General features: G+C 35.5%; 1 protein-coding gene across 1 annotated transcript in view; it reads right to left on the bottom strand.

Annotated features, from left to right (window-relative positions):
- Positions 1 to 23,692, bottom strand: part of CCDC171 (coiled-coil domain containing 171) — a 336,015-nt gene that overhangs the window by 98,246 nt on the left and 214,077 nt on the right. The gene's annotated exons all lie outside the window — the stretch shown is intronic.

Below are 23,692 nucleotides of genomic sequence, written 5' to 3'. Positions count from 1 at the left end.
AACACAAACGTGATCAACATGTTTCAACAGAGAGAGTTATAAACAATACTTGCATTTGGAATTATGTTCCGTAAATATTTTCCTAGTCACAGAAGTATAAAATTTGTTGATTGATATTTGCTATGTGCTTTAATCTGAAATAGTCACTTAGCACAAAAATTTCAAGATAGAAGAGTACAATTTCATCTTGGAACTTTAAGGCTAAAGGTCTTAGACTCAAAAACTCGTAAGTTAAAGTATTTTCTTATTTTAAATTCTAGGATGTAAAACAATATAGGGATCAGAGGATCTCTTAGCACTAAAAATCTGCTCATTCCTTTGCCTATGAAATTTCTAGAATATGAGCTTATCAACCAGGTTTTCAATTAAGTTTGTTGGACAGTGAACTAAATAATTGATTGCATACACATAATATTTTTTCTTCTTTCTAAGAGTGTAGCCACACATTAACATTCACAACTATGCTTCAAATACCCAGTAAAGAACAACCAAGATGCAATAATTTCATGTTTAAAACTTTTCCAATAATATTATTTTAATGCACTCACAATAAGTAGTATAAAAACTCAAGCTGCCTGCGTGGAGCTAAAACAATTAATTCACTCTGAACAATATGAATTAAAAGCAAAACCAGGTTGTTGGTTTTTTTTAACATCTTTATTGGAGTATAATTGCTTTACAATGGTGTGTTGGTTTCTGCTGTATAACAAAGTGAATCAGCTATATGTATACATATATCCCCATATCCCCTCCTTCTTGCGTCTCCCTCCCACCCTCTCTATCCCACCCCTACAGGTGGTCACAAAGCACCAAGCTGATCTCCCTGTCCTATGCAGCTGCTTCCCACTAGCTATCTATTTTACATTTGGTAGTGTATATATGTCAATGCTACTCTCTCACTTCATCCCAGCTTACCCTTAAACCAGGTATTTTTAAATGCTAAAAGAAATTTAATTCAGTATTTCACTTTCAAACAGTCAAGTTGCTGTCAGACAAATACAAGAAACTAGAAATAAGCAAACTGTGACTATTTTTTAGATATTATATTTTAAATCTTTAGTACTAACAGATCTTTAAGTATATCCCACTAAGGAAATAGTCACTGATTCAAACCAACTTAAACAGACAACAAAGAATAGATTTGAAAAGCCATGCTAAACCTACTTATTTTGTGCCAATGTTAAGATATTTAAAGGCACTGAAGTATCATGAGATTTCTTTCTTTAAAAAAATAAAACCCATTTGAGTCCTTTTAAAGGCAATATTTCTGACATCTTTCAGGTAATAAAAAATGCTATTTTTCAGATGTGAATATAAAATTAATGATCCACCACCAGTTACACATAAAGCTTGAGTTCTTTTTCCAACAGAAATAATAGAATGTGCCACTCCATTCAAATTCTCTTGCTCAGTAATTCTTATGACTAGAGGTGTATATTTGTGAGGGGTGTTCAGGATATTGATTCCAGCCTTACCCAGAGCGAAGCTCACTGGTCCAATCTGAGAGAACCCATGACCTTAAAATCACTATAAAACCATACTTGACTTTTCAGCAATTCTATGATCTCCTTCCAAAGAAGATATAACTCATAGAATTAGAATCTCCACTATATATCTAAATCTTCCAGTTTCCATCAGCTTTCATCTCCTTCTCTCAGGGGCAATGGCAGGGAGCCACCAAACTCTTCTAAAGCTTGCACTATTTCAGAGGTACAGCTGAATAGCCTACTCTAAGATTGAAATTACAGACAACAAACAAAAAAATGGTATAAATAGGTGATATGGCTCATACTTCTTTAGTGTAAAAATGAAGAGATAACAGTTTTTGAAAAAAGAATAATCATAGTTATATAACTTATGGACACAGCATTCTCATTTTAAAGAGCTGAGGAACATCACAATGGAATCTATATACATCAATGAGTCCTAAGGTTCGTGGTGATGTATGCAAAACACCAAGACATAAAAAGTGATTCAGTAATATGTCTTTTCTCTGATGTTCACATTTTTGTGTTTGATGACAAAAGTAGAATCCTTAAAAATCCTAACACTAAGCTTTAAAAAAAGAAAAACATATTCATGTGTGTGTGTATATATATGACGTATATACATACGTACCTACACCATATGTAATATATATTACAGACACATATAAAATTTTGACTTCAGCTTTTCTTTTCTCCCGTTCAGATTTATCTAATTAAAACCCATGATAAACTTTATGGACTCTAATATTTCCAGCTGAAGGACTGAAACCAAGAGGGTGTACCTCTGGGCAGCTAGGCAATGATGATAAGCAAGCAGGTTAGCCACTAATTTTTCAACCAGGGCAGACTGTGAAAGTGTGATGTCCTGATATCCAAGAAACTGTTCAGGGGAGAATAGGATAAATCAAGTTTAATAACTCTGCTCCTAATTGTTCCCCCAATGCTCAACTCTAATTACTTGGAGAACTCTCCTGACTGTCACCTGATATTAAGTTGTTGGAGGCTGAGCCTGGAACAGCAAGATAATCAATAAACATTTAGTGGGGAGAAGAATGAAGATCCTGTTAAGCAGTGGGAACCTGCAGCACCCAAAGCCCTTCTGCTCATGAGAAAACCTATGGGACAACCATAGCTATTGCAAAGCAATAATCCAAAGCACTGTTTTTAGGCCTTGAGGCCTTTAGGCAACAGTACATTTGAGGAAAAAAGGTTAACACGGTCACCCTAATTACAGCCCACTTTCACATACTTCATATATAAGCGAAGACAAGCCAATTAGGTAGAAAGGAAGATAAGGGAAGTTTTATTTGTATACTAATTAAACCCCTGATGAAATTAAAGGAAAAACATACAGCTCTGTAATTGTGTCTGAGAAAGGTCACTTCAGGTTCAGTTATCAGAACAGCACAGCCTTAAGATATTTCACTTAATCCACAATACAGCCCTCATTTTGTACTCAGGTCTTAGTATTTACCAAAAAAAAAAAAAAAAAATTCAAAGCCTGATACTGCATTTATCTTTAAACTATGTTTTGAACAATTTTAGCTGCTAGAAAGTTAATCCTAAAAATGGTAACAAAAGTTTAAAAGAAAATATACCATCTACACAAGAACCAATGCCACAATACTATTTATCAAACATTCCGAGTTTTAACTTTAAATCCAAAATGTTTTAAAGCAAAATCTTACAGCAAAATCCCAAGCTTACTGTATTTCAGAAGCTACTCTGCAAGATATTTATTGTATTTCTTTTAAGATAATGATCTCATTGCTCATGTACAACTCTCATAGTCCAGGAAAAAAAGCCAATGCTTTCACTCTTTTTTACTCTTCAATGCTTTCACTCTTTTTTACTCTTCAATGCTTTCACTCTTTTTTACTCTTCAATGCTTTCAATGCTTTTTTACTCTTATAAGAAGGTAGTTTTACAACTGGTTGTTTTCCTAAGATGGTCATGAAAAGCTATGTATTACTAATGAAAGCCGGCAACGGGACTTCCCTGGTGGTCCAGTAGTTAAGAATCCGCCTTCCAATGCAGGTGATGCAGGTTCGATTCCAGGTCGTGGAACTAAGATCCCACACGCTGCGGGGCAACTAAGCCCGCATGCTACAACTACAGAGCCCACATGCCACAACTACAGAGCCCGTGTGCCACAACTAAGACCTGACGCAGCCAAAAATAATAAATTTTAAATAAATAATGAAAGCTGGCAGGAAAAGTATGGATACCAAGGAAGTAGTTAAGTACAGAGAAAGCTTAGGGACAGAATACAGGATACATGTGAATTAAAATATCCACACATTTTTAAAATTTCTTTTCTTATCTAGAGTTTCTGAAGTTTCTATAATAAACATATGCTACTATTGAATAAGAACAAATTATTTTCTTAAGTCATACATAATTTCATATTTCTAAAGCTTTAAACATTTATTAAGGTTAACAATTTTTTTAAATTAATTGTGAATATAAATTGAAATTCTATTACTTTGCACCTATGAAAACATTTTGTACAGTGGAATTTTTTAATAAAAGTTTTATTGAGACATAATTCACACTTTTAAAGTGTACAATTCAGTGGGTTTTATTATATTCACAAAGCTGTGTAACAATCACCAATGGAGGTGGGTTTTTTGTTTGTTTGGTTGGTTGCTTTTTTTTGCGGTACACGGGCCTCTCACTGTTGTGGCCTCTCCCGTTGCGGAGCACAGGCTCTGGACGCGCAGGCCCAGCGGCCATGGCTCACGAGCCCAGCCGCTCCGCGGCATGTGGGACCTTCCCAGACCGGGGCACGAACCCGTGTCCCCTGCATCGGCAGGCGAACTCTCAACCACTGCACCACCAGGGAAGCCCTGGAGGTGTTTTTTGAAGAGAAGTTCTTAAAAAAAAAAAACTTATCAAAACAACATGGCAACCTAAATGTAGTATATCTCATTATTTCACAACAAGCTCTAATTTTAAATGACACAAGATATACACGGTTTATAATTTTGCTCAGTAATAGTTTCAAAAGTATAAAATTTATAACATGAATTCCCTGAATCAGAATATTTGCTTAATAAATGTGGTATTCAGTAGAAAAGTTAAAGTTCCCTGAAAGAGTGTACACAACTCTCCAATTATTATTTCTGGATGTTAAGGGAATCATCCAACAGAGTTGTTTCTCATAAGGGTACAGTACTACACTGCTTTAGACCATTAGGCCAGCTAGGAAGACCAAGCCCCGAGAGATATCGCTTTTATAGATTTTCTTTTGTCTAATGGGAAATATCTATGGATCCACATTCCTACAGACTAAAAGCTAATGGCTTATTCAATTTGGTATAAAAGTTAGTCATAGAAAATGTAAGACAAGACAACAACACAAGAGTTATGAAGAACTAAGCTACATTTCCTAGGTTAAGAAAAAAAATCTGTAACATTTTTTTTCTAAAATTTTACTACTGTCCAACTGTAACTTTTGAATAAACATTCCTAGATTGTGATAAATTGGGTAAAACATCTCAGGGCACTAAAACTAATGTTGGAAAAGGAAATGGCACTGTCTTCAGCCCTACCATTATAATGTGACAACTAGAAAATTATATTAATCAAGAATTAGTAGCTGCTGGGTAGGTCAAACTACACAGGCTGCCAAAGAAAGTATAAATTTAAAATGACACAACCACCAAATTTACAATTGGGTACACAATTTAGGGATGAAACTAAAGAATGACATATTTTATAATAAAGCTTGAAAATCTATGAGATAAGCAATTAGAGAATTTACAATAAATATACAATAGTCAAAGATGTTAGTATGTGGTAAAATTAATATATGAATAAATTTCAGTTTTGGTAGTCTATATTTTATATGGATAATCTGAATTAAAATTTCTGCAGTTTTAAGTTTTCTTAAGGACTTTATCTTTTACTATTTTCTAATAATAACTCTATGCAAAACATAGGTGGCATTAATAAACAGAAGTTAAAAATCAAATAACTTACCCACTTTGGGGTTCAGTAAATGACAGCCCTTGTCAGGACTCACACATCTAGTAAGACAACAGATGTGAAAGTGTCTTATAAACCATAAAAGGCTACATAAATTTATTTTGCATAATTAATGCAATACTTACACTTCTACATGTACTGTCATTACAGTCTTCTTTAAATCCCCACCTATATGTGGCAACTTATGAGATTCTATATTATTTCTACATCATCGCTTATATATATGCATATGTATAAACATACATAAATTGTTTAAAATAACTATTTGTATCACACTTGAAAAAGATAAAATAACATTAACCAAAAAAAGTATAAAATAAGTCACTTTTATAAATAGGCCATATGGTAGATGATTATGAAAAAATGGAGTGGATGAGCAATGAAAATACACCTTTAAAATTTCAAAGTATGCTATAAGATTTTGCTGTATGCTTTATGATTATTGGCACCACAGTCTCACATGTTCCTTTGAAAACGTTCTCTTAAATTCCATCAATATAAAAGGAAAAAAGTTAATCCTTCCCAGTAAACTAACTGAAAGTGATCAATAGTAAAATATAGTGGAAAGAAAAGGAACCTCATAAAAGTGTTCAAAACATATTTAATGCTGTTTGTTCCAAGCCTCACACAGTACTACAAAACTCTGGTAGACTAAATGTGTTAGATAATAATGAGGTAAACTGGGAGAGAAATAGTTAAAGGACATTTTAAATGACAAAAAAAAAGAAGGATGATAGAGAGAATCATGAGAGCCCTCTCAACAGGAAAATACTCTCATAAAAGTACAGAACAGACAAGCAGCAGCTAGATTTATTGTGACACATGGCATGTAAGCAGTAATGTGGCAGTAATATTTTCTCAGAGTATAAAACAAACTGCATTTGGCTGCACTACAGACCTCAGGAGACAGAAACTAGCTGCAGGTGACAGCCACCATGATGCTGCTAAAATAAAATCAGCTCTTATACCACCTCTGTGTTCTCTCAATGAATAGCTAAGAAATAAACGGATGGAATGCAGTAAGTCCTTCTGTTAGACTTTATCAGCCACAGACTACTCAGCAGGTTCTAAAAACTTCACCCAGTTGACAATCCTTAGCTATGTGGAGGTCCAAAAAGCTTCAGAATTCCCTGGCAATATTTTAAATGAGTCAAGCTATGAATTAGGTTGCAGAAAAATATCATTTAGAATATAAATACTGCTTTTAAATCAGTTGAGAATTACCTAAAACAAATGTCTACTAAGAATTGAGAAAATATGAATAATTTATAAAGGGCTTCACATAGTTGGATTTCTGACATTTAAATAAAAAGAACTTATTGGCAGAATAATTTTTCAATTTCAAGAATTCTTTTTGTGATGTAATTGAATAGGGTAGATAATCCTATACAATAATTAAAAGACCTTTACATTAATATTTTTATTGTACTACAGAATTTAAATGACTATCTTGAATTCTTGAATATGTTATATATTAAATAATATTAATAAAAGTAAATCCAATATCAGCTGAGTAAAAATCAATTATTTAAGAGAATCTGAAGGTCAATTTTAAACTAGAAGGGACTTCCCTGGCGGTCCAGTGGTTAAGACTTCACCTTCCAATGCTGGGGGTGAGGGTTTGATCCCTGACTGGGAAGCTAAGATCCCACATGCCTCGCGGCCAAAAAACCAAAACATAAAACAGAAGCAATATTGTAACAAATTCAATAAAGAGTTTTTAAATGGTCTACATGAAAAAAAATCTTAAAAAAAAGTTTAAATTAGAAAAATAAACAGGGTTTTTTAGACTTAAATGTAGACAAAACAAAATCTGAGTTTTTTCTTAAAAAATGTATTCATCAGGTGAATTGTTTTGTATTAAGTATTTCACACTGATTTCTATCTTAATTTCAGAGGTATATTCACAGGGGAAAATTCTGAACCACAGACATTTCCTACATTTCTCAATCCGGAGCATTCCACCTTTGCATGAAGGCACTAGGCCTGTTCTTGAACCATGCCTGTCATATTGTAAGCGTGCAATAAATGTTTGCTGTTTTTAAAGCTTATTTCCCCCAAATCCTGGGGGGGGGAAATAGCTTGAGTGACAACTGAACCATATTATCATCATCATACAAGCATTTAATAGTTACATTAACTCAATTGGCTCTTCATAGTCCAGTGAGATAGATCACATTATCATTCCTATTTTACATGCAAGGAAACTAAGAATCAGAAAAGTTTACTTCAAAATGTGAGCCCAGGTCTTCTAAATCTAAACCCTTAATCTTTTTGCAGTTGAGGTCACACTTGTTTCATGTGTACAACATTGTATGAAGATGTCCATACACACTTCAGCATGCTCACCATCCAAAGTTTTGTTTCCATCCATCAACATACAGTTGACCCCCTTTACCCATTTCGTCCGCCCCCTACCTCCCTTCCCCTCTGGTAATCAGTACTCTGGTCTCTGTATCTATGTGTCTAAAACCTTATTCTTTATCCTGCACCACAACAGCAGTAACCATTTCTCCAGATTTTCCATAGAATCCACTAACTGGGAAGTCCCCATGGAAATATAAAACTAGTATTTCACCTATGTATCGAGTTCTCGGTAAGGTCAGTAAGGCACTTCAGACTATTTAAATGGCTGCTTTCTATTTATATTGAAATACACTCCAATAAGGACATAAGTGTTATACAATGGGACTGCTTTAACATCAAAAATCAAAGCATGCACAATTCAGGATTCCCTGCGTGAAAGTAGGATGACTGTCATCACTTACGTACTAATGAAATAAGAAATAAATATTTGCATAGTAAGGATGAATTATACAGCATGCTACTGCAGTACAGAATTTTATATAATTCAGGACCACATTGGGCTGCTGCTTTTTTTTAACCTTTCAAAAGGCAAAGGTGTTCTCTATGTCTCTTGCCTTTATAAGTTAGCATCAGCAATGAACTTTCCCTGCAGATCTTGAAATTTGGTTGCCTAGTATATGCTCAACTTTTAAAATGTTTATTACAGGAACTCTTCGCTCTCACAACAGTATATCAAGCTCTATAATATCAGCACTTGTATCTAAATCCTCCTGTTAAGGAGATTTTAACTCCTATGTAAAAAGTAATCTATGTGCCTAATTTAATCTAAAAATACCACTCTTAAAGCACTGCCACCATACAGACTACATTATAATGTTATAGTAACAGAAGAATTAGTAATTAGTACTGAAATTTGTTAATCTGAGATATAAAAGCAGAGTTGCATTTGACTTAAAAGCATTCCATTATACTTACTCTGAAAGGGATAAGGGAGAGAAGATGGGGGAAAGGAAGGCAACTGAAAGAGAGATGGAGAGCAGCAATTCAAATACCATAGTTCTGATGCTGCTCCAAGCCATAAACGTTTATCCACAGCAAGCCTGCAATAGGTGACATGAACAAAGCAAATGGCAACTACAATAAAACCGGCTGTTTCACCTGGTTGCCCTCACATCCCAAATATCTCTACTACTGCAAATACTCGAACTAGGAGGTAAAAGTGAGAGTGATTCTCCTGTAAAAAACAATGTACCTTCATCTAACTTGGCCCTTGAATGTAAAGCAATCTCTTCATTTGGTATCCAACTGAAAGAATGGTAACATAGTCCAACATGGAAGAAAACCTGGCTGTTTTAGGTTTGTCTAGAATATGGCATCTCTAGTTTGGCTGCTCCAGAAAAAGACTTTTTAAAGAAATAAAAACAAATAGCAACAGTTTATTGAATTGGGTAAACTGAAAGGAACTTAAAAATGAAATGGCTTAGGGCTTCCCTGGTGGCACAGTGGTTGAGAGTCCGCCTGCCCATGCAGGGGACGCGGGTTCGTGCCCCGGTCCGGGAAGCAGTGAGAGGCCCGCGTACCGCAAAAAAAAAGAATCCCTAAGGAAATCTAACAGGATATTTGAAGTTATTAGTGGAAAAATGATTAAGCCATTTCTTTTCTTTTTTCACTGCTGCGGCCCCTCCCGCTGCGGAGCACAGGCTCCGGACACGCAGGCCCAGCGCCCATGGCTCACAGGCCCAGCCGCTCCGTGGCGTGTGGGACCTTCCCGGACTGGGGCACGAACCCGTGTCCCCTGCATCGGCAGGCGGGCTCTCAACCACTGCACCACCAGGGAAGCCCCAAGATACTTTTGACTATACAAGATTTTAGCCTTATAGGCTGATCCTAAAACCTAACCTCAGCATAGGATGTGACTCTACTGTATTCATCTGTTCATTCAAGATACATTTATTTTACGCCTATCTATACCACAGCCATAAATAGTAGTAGTAGTAGCAATAGTACTAATAGCTAACACTTCCTGAATACTTACCTTACGCCAAACATTAACACAGTTAGCCCTCATAACAACTCTGTGAGGTAAATACTATTATTCCCATTTTACCAATGAGGTAACTGAGGCAGAGTTGAAGTAACTTGCCTAGATTACACAGAGCCAGAGTTCAAAACTAGCAGTATGATATGTAAATTAATGAAATACAAAGAATATACTCCTCTTGGAAATGACTTCCTATCTAGAAAGATGTAGTTTAAAAAGCATCTTGTATTAAAGCCAGGTGACCAGTGTTGTGAAGAGCATTCTCAGCAGAATAAAATGGCATGTTCTGAGAAATCCAAGAGGTAACTTACATATAAAGATAAGGAGCTATTGACAATGACAGGAGAAAAGATGAGAAAGGTACATATAGCCCAGATACGGTCAGAAAACTAGACTTTTCCTTGCATATGATTTTTATAAGTACTCCACAGAGTTGCATCACTATATCTTGGGGGAAACGCTTGAATCAGTGAACTCCCAACCCCCAACCTTCTTTCAACCAAAATTTGCTTTACTGTTCACTACGAGCTTTTGTGCGATTCCCAACCATACAGCAGCTTTCTCTAATCTGTCTCAGGGATCATATACACAAACTATAACTGCCAAATTAGAATGAATACAAGAGATCATTCTGGCCATAATGCAACCACTCATTTACATCTTCAGTTAGGCTCTAACGAAGTTTTGATAAGATTTCACCTTTGAGAATCACGATTCAGTGATAAACTAGATAAAAAGGGATTTTAGAAAAAACTGGTTTGTGACACATCATTTTCCTTAGTATGGTAAAGACTATTATCTCAAATTCATTTTTACACAACTCAAGCCGAGAGTATATATTAAATATTTACTTTATAAAAATGTAGCATCCTAGCCATATATTTTCTATTTCTACTAATAACTACATGAAATCCTATAAGTTTTTTGAATCATATGACAGAAAGCCATAAGCTTTGAGTCACAGCAGAAATGTATAATGAAAACTATCTATTATTTTAGGAGCACCAAAAAGTGCATTAACAACTGAAGTTAGCATTTTTTTAAGGAGAACTACGCTATTTGGTCTATAGTTTCAAACATATTTTTTAGATTTTTACCAATAACAAATTGGTTATTATGTTGAGTTATTTTGGAAAAAAAAGGTTAGAACAAAGTTACCACTGGCAATAATCATTAAGTAAGGTTTCTAAATAAATAAGTAAAATGGTGGGTACCAGCTTTCCCATTCTGTGATTAATGAACCACAAAAGTTAATTTTTAACATGTCTAAATGAAATATAAAAAATGTAATCCCTCTTCACTCCAATTAATTACAGAAAAAAAGACTGAGGCTGAGTAACACATAGGTTGCTAAAATGAAGCTGAAGGCTCACATCTAAAACAACCACAGTTTGGAACTTCCCTGGTGGTCCAGTGGTTAAGACTCCAGGCTTCCACTGCAGGAGGCACAAGTTTGATCCCTGCTCAGGGAACTAAGACCTCCATGCCACGAGGCACGGCCCCAAAATTTTTTGAAATAAATAAATAAATAAAACAACCACAGTTTCAGCAACAGTTAGTAAATTCAAAGAAAGTATTAGGAAAAAGCAGTCAGATGGACCCAAGCCTCAGTACAATTTCTTGAGAAACTGTGCTTAGGAAAACTTGTCTCTCTGTTTGGGGAATAACGGTTGAAAATATATATATATACCCTGAGGAAGTAACTTAATATGGTAAAATATTATTTTGTAGCTTTTCTTCAAATGGAATTTTCCTGTGTGAGGATATGCGTTTGTGTACACACACACACACACACACACACACACACACACACACACACATATATATATATACATACTCATAAATAGTACCACTTTGATTAGAAAGACTCTTCCCATAACATTAGTATGGCTTACATTTCTGGTCCCTTTGTAACCAACCCATTCACCTGAAGAGAAACACACAGCCGTTCTATCCTTCTAAATGAGCGAGATCACCATCTAGTGGTGACTCCTTGAAATGCCAAGCATAAGGCTTCTGGAGCCAAGAAAATGCTTCATGAAACAGTTAACAGAGTCTTAATAGTCTAGAACAGTGGTCCCCAGCCTTTTTGGCATGAGGGATCGGTTTTGTGGAAGACAATTTTTCCATGGACCAGGGTGGGGATGGTTTGGGATGATTCAAATGCATTACATTTATTATGCACTTTATTTCTATTATTATTACATTGTAATATTAATGAAAAAATTATACAACTCAGCAGAATCAGTGGGAGCCCTGAGCTTGTTTTCACTTGCCACTCACTGATAGGGTTTTGATATGAGATTGCAAGCAATTGATTTACTATGGTCTCTGTGCAGTCAAACCTCTCTGCTAATGATAATTTGTATTTGCAGCCACTCCCCAGTGCTAGCATCACCACCTCAGCTCACGTCAGATCGTCAGGCATTAGATTCTCATAAGGAGTGTGCAACCTAGATCCCTTGCATGCGCAGTTCACAGTAGGGTTCGTGCTCCTATGAAAATCTAATGTCACTGCTAATCTGACAAGAGGTGGAGCTCAGGCGGTAACTGGAGTGATGGGGAGCGGCTGTAAACACAGACGAAGCTTCCCTTGCTCGCCCGCCACTCACCTCCTGCTGTGTGCCAATTCCTACCTGGACATGGACTGGTACCAGTCCGTGCCCAGGGGTTGGGGACCCCTGGTCTAGAACATTGAAGTCTATTTAAAGGAAAGCAGAATAACATGCTGAACAACCTTTTTACACTAATAAGAACTCTATAGCAAAAGAAAAAAGTTCCAACTAGACACATGGCCCCTGTTTTCAACTCTCTTAACCATCTAGGGGAAAACAGTTGCAGATGTTAAAATGTAAAGTTATACAAAATTTGGTCAACATAGCTTACTAGAAAACAGATTCTCTATCTTTTCTGTGTTTTATAAAGTTTAAATAATTAGTTATTGTAGTGGACTGTATTTGTTCCACCTCCCTGAGGGGAAAGTATACTCTCCTGTCTCACTGATATTTGGCTTGACCATGTGGTGCCACTTCTGGAAAGATTATATATTCCCTGTCCTGTCAAAATCAAGAGTGCAGAAGTTACTTTCTTTGGCCAGTGAAATGTGAGCAGAATTTTAAAAATAATGCCACATCCTAGCAGACAGAAGACCAGGAATGTCCTATAGAGAGACATTTATTATGAGACCAACAGTGTCCATGATAGGGGCTGCTCTATCAGCCTTTTATAAAGTGAGGAACCCATGAAGCAGAAGCACAGCTGATCCACTATCTGAGTATGTGGGATATGTGACAAGTTGCTTGTTGTAAGGCCACTGAAATTTTGGAGTCATTTGTTACTGCAACATTACACACAGTATACTGACTGATACAGTTCTATTACTACATGTGACAATTTATTCTAGAATTTATTCTAGAATTTTTACAGCTATGAAATCACCTGTAGACACTTTAAAAAGTCAGTTTCTAGTCTGACTTAAATACTGGATCATCAGTAGAAGAAATTAATTATAACTGAATATTACAAACCAGAGCAATGAAGGAATGGAAAAAGATATTCCATGCAAATGGAAATCAAAAGAAAGCTGGAGTAGCAAGACTTGTATCAGATAAAATAGACTTTAAAATAAAGACTGCTAAAAGAGATAAGGAGGGAAACTATATAATGATCAAAGGATCAATCCAAGAAGATATAACAATTATAAGCATTTATGCAACCAAAACAGGAACACCTCAATATGTAAGGTTAACAACAATGAAAGGAGAAATCGACAGTAACACAATAATAGTAGGGGACTTTAACACCCCACTTACATCAATGGACAGATCATCCAAACAGAATATAAGGAAACACAAGCTTTAAATGACACAATAGACCAGATATATTTAATTGATTTGTATAGAACATTCCACCCAGAAGTGGCAGAATACACTTTCTTCTCAAGTGCACATGGAACATTCCCCAAGATAGATCACATCTGGGGTCACAAATGAAGCCTTGGAAAATTTAAGAAAATTGAAATTGTATCAATCATCTTTTCTGACCACAATGCTATGAGATTGGAAATCAATTACAGGAAAAAAACTGTCAAAAATACAAATACATGGAGGCTAAACAGTGCACTACTAAATAACCAAGAGGTCACTGAAGAAATCAAAGAAGAAATTAAAAAATACATAGAAACAAAAGACAACAAAAACATGATGACCCAAAACCTACGGGAGGCAGCAAAAGCTGTTCTAAGAGGAAAGTTTATAGCAATTCAATCTCACCTCAAGAAACAAGAAAAATCTCAAATAAACAATCTAACCCTACACAAAAACATCTAGAGAAAGAAGAACAAAGTAAACCCAAAGTCAGTAGAAGGAAAGAAATCATAAAGATCAGAGCAGAAATAAATGCAATAGAAACGAACAAAACAAGAGCAAATTGAAAAAGGAGAAATCACAACTGACACTGAAGAAATACAAAGTATTATAAGAGACTACTACAAACACTATATGCCAATAAAATGGACAACCAAGAAGAAATGGACAAATTCTTGGAAAGGTACAATTTTCCAAGGAAAACTGAACCGGGAAGAATTAGAAAATACAAACAGACCTATCACAAGTAATGAAATTGAAACCGTAATAAAAAACCTTCCAACAAACAAAAGTCCAGGACCAGATGGCTTCACAAGCAAATTCCATCAAACGTTTAGAGAAAAGCTAACACCAATCCTTCTCAAACTCTTCCAAAAAATTGCAGAGGGAGAAACACTCCCAAATTCATTCTACGAAGCCACCATCACCCTGATACCAAAACCAGAAAAAGTTGTCACAAAAAAAAAAAACTATAGACCAATATCACTGATTAATATAGATGCAAAAATACTGAACAAAATACTAGCAAACAGAATCCAACAACACATTAAAAGGATTATACACCATGATCAAGTGGGATTTATCCCAGGGATGCAAGGATTCTTCAATATACGCTAATCAATCAATGTGATAAACCACATCAACAAACTAAGGAATAGAACCATATGATTATCTCAATAGATGCAAAAAAAGCTTTTGAAAAAATTCAACACCTATTTATAATTTAAAAAACTCTCCAGAAAATGGGCATAGAGGGAAGCTACCTCAACATAATTAAGGCCATATATAACAAACCAACAGCAAGCATCATACTCAACGGTGAAAAACTGAGAGCATTTCCACTAAGATCAAGAACAAGACGGTGTCCACTCTCACCACTCTTATTCAACATAGTTTAGGAAGTCCTAGTCACAGAAATCAGAGAAGAAAAAGAAATAAAAGGAACACAAATTGGAAAAGAAGTAAAACTGTCACTGTTTGCCGATGACATGATACTATACATAGAAAATGCTAAAGATGCCACCAGAAAACTACTAGAACTATTCAATGAATTTGGTAAAGTTGGAGGATACAAAATTAATGCACAGAAATCTCTGGCATTCCTATACACCAACAATGAAAAATCAGAAAGAGAAATTAAGGAAACACTCCCATTTTCCACTGCAACAAGAAGAATAAAATACCTAGGAATAAACCTGCCTAAGGAGGCAAAACACTTGTACTTAGAAAACTATAAAACACTGATGAAAGAAATCAAAGGTGACAGGAACAGATGGAGAAATATACCATGTTCTTGGAATGGAAGAATCAACATTGTGAAAATGACTATCCTACCCAAAGCAATCTACAGATTCAGTGCAATCCCTACCATATTGCCAATGGCTTTCTTCACAGAATTAGAACAAAAAATTTTACAATTGGTATGGAAACACAAAAGACCCCAAATAACCAAAACAATCTTGAGAAAGAAAAGTGGAGCTGCAGGAATCAGGCTCCCTGACTTCAAACTATACCACAAAGCTACAGTAATCCAGACAGTATGGTACTGGCACAAAAACAGAAATATAGATCAATGGTACAGGATAGAATGCCCAGAGATAAACCCATGCACATGTGGTCACCTAATTTACGACAAAGGAGGCAAGAACATACAATGGAGAAAAGACAGCCTCTCCAATAAGTGGTGCTGGGAAAACTGGACAGCTACATGTAAAAGAATGAAATTAGAACACTCCCTTACACCTCAGACAAAAATAAACTCAAAATGGATTAAAGAGCTAAATGTAAGACCAGACACTATAAAACTCTTAGAGGAAAACATAGGAAGAACACTGTTTGACATAAACCACAGCAAGATCTTTTTTGATCCACCTCCTAGAGTAATGGAAGTAAAAACAAAAATAAACAAATGGGACCTAATGAAACTTAAGAGCTTTTGCACAGCAAAGGAAACAATAAACAAGACGAAAAGACAACCCTCAGAATGGGAGAAAATATTTGCAAACAAGTCAACGAACAAAGGATTAATCTCCAAAATATATAAACAGCTCATGTAGCTCAATATTAAAAAAAACAAACAACCCAATTAAAAAATGGGCAAGAGACCTAAATAGACATTTCTCCAAAGAAGACACAGATGGCCAAGAAGCACATGAAAAGCTGCTCAACATCACTAATTATTAGAGAAATGCAAATCAAAACTACAATGAGGTATCACCTCACACCAGTTAGAATGGGCATGATCAGAAAATCTACAAACAACAAATGCTGGAGAGGGTGTGGAGTAAAGGGAACCCTCTTGCACTGTTGGTGGGAATGTAAATTGATACAGCCACTATGGAGAACAGTATGGAGGTTCCTTAAAAAACTAAAAATAGAACTACCATATGACCTAGCAATCCCACTACTGGGCATATACCCTGAGAAAACCATAATTCAAAAAGTCATGTACCACAGTGTTCACTGCAGCACTATTTACAATAGTGAGGACATGGAACCAACCTAAATGTCCATCCACAGATGAATGGATAAAGAAGATGTGGCACATATATACAATGGAATATTACCAAGCCATAAAAAGGAACGAAATTAAATTATTTGTAGTGAGGTGGATGGACCTAGAGTCTGTCATACAGAGTGAAGCAAGTCAGAAAGAGAGAAACAAATACCATATGTTAACGTATATATATGGAATCTTAAAACAAAAAATGGTACTGATGAACCTAGTTTCAGGACAGGAATAAAGAGGTAAACATAGAGAATGGACTTGAGGACATGTGGTGGGAGGGAAAGCCAGGGCAAAGTGAGAGTAACATCGACATATATACACTATCGAATGTAAAGTAATTGGCTGGTGGGAAGCAGCAGCATAGCACAGGGAGATCAGCTTGGTGCTTTGCGATGACCTAGAGGGGTGGGATAGGGAGGGTGGGAGGGAGGCTCAAGAGGGAGGGGATATGGGGACCTGTGTATGCATATGGCTGATTCACTTTGTTGTGCAACATAAACTAACAAACTATTGTGAAGCAATTACACTCCAATAAAGATCTATTTTAAAAATTAAAAATAGGGCTTCCCTGGTGGTGCAGTGGTTGAGAGTCCGCCTGCCGATGCAGGGGACACAGGTTCGTGCCCTGGTCCGGGAGGATCCCACATGCCGCGGAAAGGATAGGCCCATGAGCCTTGGCCGCTGTGCCTGTGCGTCCGGAACCTGTGCTCCGCAACGGGAGAGGCCACAACAGTGAGAGGCCCGCGCAGTGCAAAAAAAATAAATAAAAACTCTAATAATTCAAAAAATAAAAAACCAGAGCAAGTCATTTGATTTTTTGTCAGTAAAAAGATATGATAAACGTGTATCACTATCTTATAGAAAAATATTGAGTTTGCACACTACAAATTAAAATAAATTGATCTATACAGCTATAATTCATTTAAAAAGTTTTCTTCCAAAGCCTTTCCTAACTTATATATGCATATTTTAATTAATACTTTTCATTCTAAAAGATCTAATGAGGAGAAAATATGTCTAAGCAATTCTTTGTTTTCTTTCTTTCCTGTCTTAAAAATGTGTTATATTTACTGACATTTTAAAATGGCACGATATATTTCTAAATTTTAAAAAGGGGTACTATAATACTGTAAAACATGATACTATATTTTAAAATACAAATATGGTATACACATTACTAATATGATGTAAATATGTATATTTAAGTTTTTGGAGGGTACACATCAAAATGGTAACAGGAACACTCTTTTCTTATTAATATTTTTCCATTACTTTCAACATAATATATATAAAATTTATCTAAGAATGCAACTGACACAATTCTCTTAAGATCAGCTTTCATCATGAAATCTTAGTTTAAATTTATATACAGGATATCATAACAATAGTAATTGAAATTGATTTTTTTAATGTACTCTACTAAACGAAGGGTAGGAGATTACTCAGTTATATAACCCTTTATAGAATGGTTAAAATATCTATATATATAGGTTTATGTAATATTCAGTTAAATCTAATCGCTATCATTTATCCAACCCCTTGGGAAAGAAGGCTTCAATGATTTGTTTCCCTTCCAGAGAATAAGCACTAAGAGCCTTAGTATTTCTTAAGCTAACAGTAACATCATAATACTTATCTGCCTGATTCAGGGGATTTAATCACACCCCCTTCATAATTAAATTTGCCTCTTTTTAAGACTTTTAGCCATGACACAGCATAGAAGCCCTAAATCCACATTCTTCACAGACAAAAGATTTTCTGAATTCCACAAGGACTCTATGTCTGTTCTGTGTCACAGGACTTAGATCAGAAAAACAAATGAATTCTATTTCCACCACAGAAGTGCGCTTGATGATTCTGGTCCACTTTGATAATCTGCCTTTACTCCTGAATAAGATAAAGCCACTATAAATGTGCATCCTGTTTCATCTACCATAGTGATTTTCCAATAATCCTTGTAAAGTACATATACTTCCCTAACAACATTTTGGAATTTTGTGAGGTTTCTTTAATCAGAAGACAAAACTGACAAATATGTTTTACTCTTTATAGTTTCAGTTACTCTAATTTTATAGAGGTTAATACTACCCTATATAGCTTTCTGGAATTAAAATATAGAAAATAATACTTGACAGCATTCAATAAGATCAAAGCACTACAAAGTCAATCATTAAGTAACCCTTTAATTGTGAAAACACTAAAATAAAATGCTCATTTTAAGATTAGTAAACACTGGTGTTTTCTGAAATAGCATGTTAAATTAGTGATGTAACAGTAAAATATCACTAAACTTCCATATTAAACTTGAGCAACTTAATTAGATGTTTCTTACAAACAGAAAGTTATAATGATTTAGAACATATAGCCCCACATCGGGGTAAAATTCCCTCTAAAATTAATTAAACACTGTCACCTAATCATGTCACAAATATAAACATATAATTAGATAATTTTCTCCAAAGTCTGAGACATTTAAAGTTACGCTCATTCCATTATAAATGTAATATTCTAAAGTTGTTTCCTATAACTGAGCACGGTTAAATATATCTGAAACAAAACTAAGTCTCAGATTAATGAAAACTAAAACTAATACATTCAGACAGTAAATAAATTTTGATTAGCCTCTTAAATTATAATGTACTCTTTACTAATTTAAAAATGGGGCCACTGAAAGAATAAAAGTATTTTCATAGTTAACCATGAAATACTTGTAAATAAAGTATACGATTGGAGTCATTGTTAAAGTGCATTCAAAGGAAATGATACTTCTCATAGAAAAAAGTCTTACTATTATCATCATCAATAAACATCTCCAGGTTCAGTCCTTGTTCCACCAATTACTAGCTCTGTGATCTGGGACAAGTTAAATTCTCTGTGCCTTAGTTTCCTCATCGGCAAATTATGGATAATAATATTTATCTCAAAAATTATTTTAATGATTAGGTGAGATACTATCTGCACGTTACTTAGCAGAGTCCTGAGAAAATAATAACTATTTCAAGGACAAATGCTAATAAAATTTACATAGTTCCTGAAACAACATTATACAACGGAGGTTTATAAGATTACAGAGGACCCCTGCTATCGTTAATAATAAAATAAACCACTGGGCAAATATGAGTCATAACATTATAAAATTGCATATTTATATTATATAAAGTATTTTTAGCATATTATCAATTCAATTAATCAGAGAGGAAATTCTTTAAAGAAACTAAAGACTCTCATTTAACATGGCAAAAATCAATTTCAGTCATTATGTATTTTATGCGGCATAATCTAAATGAATATCATCTACAAAATTCTAAATACTTTATACATACTTGAAAATTCTGGTTTTCAAACTGAAATGTATATTTCAGACTGAAACTGTTTTTTCACTGAAAGTATTTAAGATTTTATTGCATGTGTATAATGCATGGATGTTACTTCTAATTACATTTATTTTCCCTAGTCTTGTTTATTCTCCCCTTCATCATTACCTGTTTTTTTTTTTAACATCTTTAATGGAATATAATTGCTTTACACTGTTGTGTTAGTTGCTGCAATATAACAAAGTGAATCAGCTACACGTATATATATATCCCCATATCCCCTCCTTTTTGTCTCTCCCTCCCACCCTCCCTATCCCACCCCTCTAGGTGGTCACAGTGAGCACCAAGCTGATCTGCCTGTCCTATGTGGCTGCTTCTCACTAGCTATCTGTTTTACATTTGGTAGTGTATATATGGCAATGCCACTCTCTCACTTCATCCCAGCTTACCCTTCCCCTCCTCGTGTCCTCAAGTCCATTCTCTACGTCTGCATCATTATTCCTGTCCTGCCCCTAGGTTTTTCAGAACTTTTTTTTTTTTTAGATTCCATATATATGTGTTAGCATATGGTATTTCTTTTCCTCTTTCTGACTTACTTCACTCTGTATGACAGACTCTACATCCATCTACCTCACTACAAATAATTTTGTTTCTTTTTATGGCTGAGTAATATTCCATTGTATATATGTGCCACATCTTCTTTATCCATTCATCTGTCGATGGACACTTAGGTTGCTTCTACGTCCTGGATATTGTAAACAGTACTGCAGTGAACATTGTGGTACATGACTCTTTTTGAATTATGGTTTTCTCAGGGTATATGCCCAGTAGTGGGATTGCTGCGGCGTATGATAGTTCTATTTTTAGTTTATTAAGGCACCTCCATACTGTTCTCCATAGTGGCTGTGTCAATTTACACTCCCACCAGCAGTGCAAGAGGGCTCCCTTTTCTCCACACCCTCTCCAACATATACTGTTTGTAGATTTTTTGATGATAGCCATTCTGACTGGTGTGAGGTGATACCTCATCGTAGTTTTCATTTGCATTTCTCTAATGACTAATGATGTTGAGCATCCTTTCATGTGTTTGTTGGCAATCTGTATATCTTCTTTGGACAAATGACTATTTAGGTCTTCTGACCATTTTTTGACTGGGTTTTTTGATTTTTTGATATTGAGCTACATGAGCTACTTGTATATTTTGGAAATTAATCCTTTGTCAGTTGCTTCACTTACAAATATTTTCTCCCATTCTGAGGGTTGTCTTTTCATCTTCTTTATGGTTTCCTTTGCTGTGCAAAAGATTTTAAGTTTCATTACGTCTCATTTGTTTATTTTTGTCTTTATTTCCATTTCTCTGGGAGATGGGTCAAAAAGGATCTAGCTGTGATTTACGTCATAGAGTTTCTGCCTATGCTTTTCTCTAGGAGTTTAATAGTGTCTCGCCTTACATTTAGGTCTTTAATCCATTTTGGGTTTTTTTGTCTACAGTGTTAGGGAGTATTCTAATTTCATTCTTTTACATGTAGCTGTCCAGTGTTCCCAGCACCACTTATTGAAGAGGCTGTCTTTTCTCCATTGTATATTCTTGCCTCCTTTATCAAAGATAAGGTGACCATATGAGTGTGGGTTTATCTCTGGGCATTCTATCCTGTACCACTGATCTATATTTCTGTTTTTGTGCCCGTACCATACTGTCTTCATTACTGTAGCTCTGTAGTATAGTCTGAAGTCAGGGAGCCTGTTTCCTCCAGCTCCGTTTTTCTTTCTCAAGATTGCTTTGGCTATTCAGGGTCTTTTGTGTTTCCATACATATTGTGAAATTTTTTGTTCTAGTTCTGTGAAAAATGCCATTGGTAGTTAGATAACGATTGCACTGAATTGGTACATTGCTTTGGGTCGTATACTCATTTTCCCAATGTTGATTCTTCCAATCCATGAACGTGGTATATCTCTCCATCTGTTTGTATCATCTTTAATTTCTTTCATCAGTGCCTTGTCTTACAGTTTTCTCCATACAGGTTTTTGTCTCCTTATGTAGGTTTATTCCTAGGTATTTTATTCTTTTTGTTGCAGTGGTAAATGGGAGTGTTTCCTTAATTCCTCTTTCAGCTTTTTCGTTGTTAGTATATAGGAATGCAAGACATTTCTGGGCATTAATTTTGTATCCTGCTACTTTACCAAATTCCTTGATTAGTTCTAGAAGTTTCCGAAGGCATCTTTAGGATTCTCTATCTATAGTATCATGTCATCCAAAAACAGTGACAGTTTTACTTCTTCTTTTCCGATTTGGATTCCTTTTATTTCTTTTTCTTCTCTGATTGCTGTGGCTAAAACTTACAAAACTGTTGCGTAATAGTGGTGAGAGTGGGCAATCTTGTCTTGTTCCTGATCTTAGTGGAAGTGGTTTCAGTTTTTCACCATTGCGAACAATGATGGCTGTGGGTTTCTCATATATGGCCTTTATTATGTTGAGGTAAGTTCCCTCTATGCCTACTTTCTGGAGGGTATTTATCATAAATGGGTGTTGAATTTTGTTGAAAGCTTTTTTCTGCATCTATTGAGATTATCATATGGTTTTGCTCCTTCAATTTGTTAATATGGTGTATCACATTGATTGATTTACATATATTGAAGAATCCTTGCATTCAGGGATAAACCCCAGTGGATTATGGTGTATGATCCTTTTAATGTGTTGTTGGATTCTGTTTGCTAGTATTTTGTTCAGGATTTTTGCATCTATGATATTCAACAGTGATACTGGCCCTTAGCTTTCTTTTTTTGTGACATCTTTGTCTGGTTTTGGTATCAGGGTGATGGTGGCCTCGTAGAATTGAGTTTGGGAGTGTTCCTCCCTCTGCTATATTTTAGAAGAGTTTGATAAGGATAGGTGTTAGCTCTTCTCTAAATGTTTGATAGAATTCACCTGTGAAGTCGTCTGGTTCTGGGCTTTTGTTTGTTGGAAGATTTTAATTTTTTTTATTTTTTATTTTTTTGCAGTACGTGGGCCTCTCACTGTTGTGGCCTCTCCTGTTGCGGAGCACAGGCTCCGGACGCGCAGGTTCAGCGGCCATGGCTCACAGGCCTAGCCGCTCCGCAGCATGTGGGATCTTCCTGGACCGGAGCACAATCCCGTGTCCCCTGCATTGGCAGGCGGACTCTCAACCACTGCACCACCAGGGAAGCCCTGTTGGAAGATTTTTAATCACAGTTTCAATTTCAGTGCTTGTGATTGGTCTGTTTATATTTTCTATTTCTTCCTGGTTCAGTCTCAGAAGGTTGTGCTTTTCTAAGAATTTGTCCATTTCTTCCAGGTTGTCCATTTTATTGGCATAGAGTTGCTTGAAGTAATCTCTCATGATCCTTTGTATTTCTGCAGTGTCAGTTGTTAATTCTCCTTCTTCATTTCTAATTCTATTGATTTGAGTCTTTTCTTTCTTGATGAGTCTGTCTAATCAAAATTGTTTATCAATTTTGCTTACGTTCTCAAAAAATCAGCTTCTAGTTTTATTGATCTTTGCTATTGTTTCCTTCATTTCTTTTTCATTTATTTCTGATCTGATTTTTATGATTTCTTTCCTTCTACTAACTTTGGGGTTGTTTTGTTCTTCTTTCTCTAATTGCTTTAGGTGTAAGGTTAAGTTGTTTATTTGAGATTTTTCTTGTTTCTTGAGGTAGGA

Source organism: Neophocaena asiaeorientalis, unplaced genomic scaffold, assembly GCF_003031525.2.
Source record: "Neophocaena asiaeorientalis asiaeorientalis breed wild unplaced genomic scaffold, Neophocaena_asiaeorientalis_V1.1 scaffold174, whole genome shotgun sequence".
In the NCBI taxonomy this organism is placed as follows: domain Eukaryota; kingdom Metazoa; phylum Chordata; class Mammalia; order Artiodactyla; family Phocoenidae; genus Neophocaena; species Neophocaena asiaeorientalis.
Note: the sequence above shows the minus strand (reverse complement) of the source record. Positions and strands in the feature narration are given on the sequence as shown.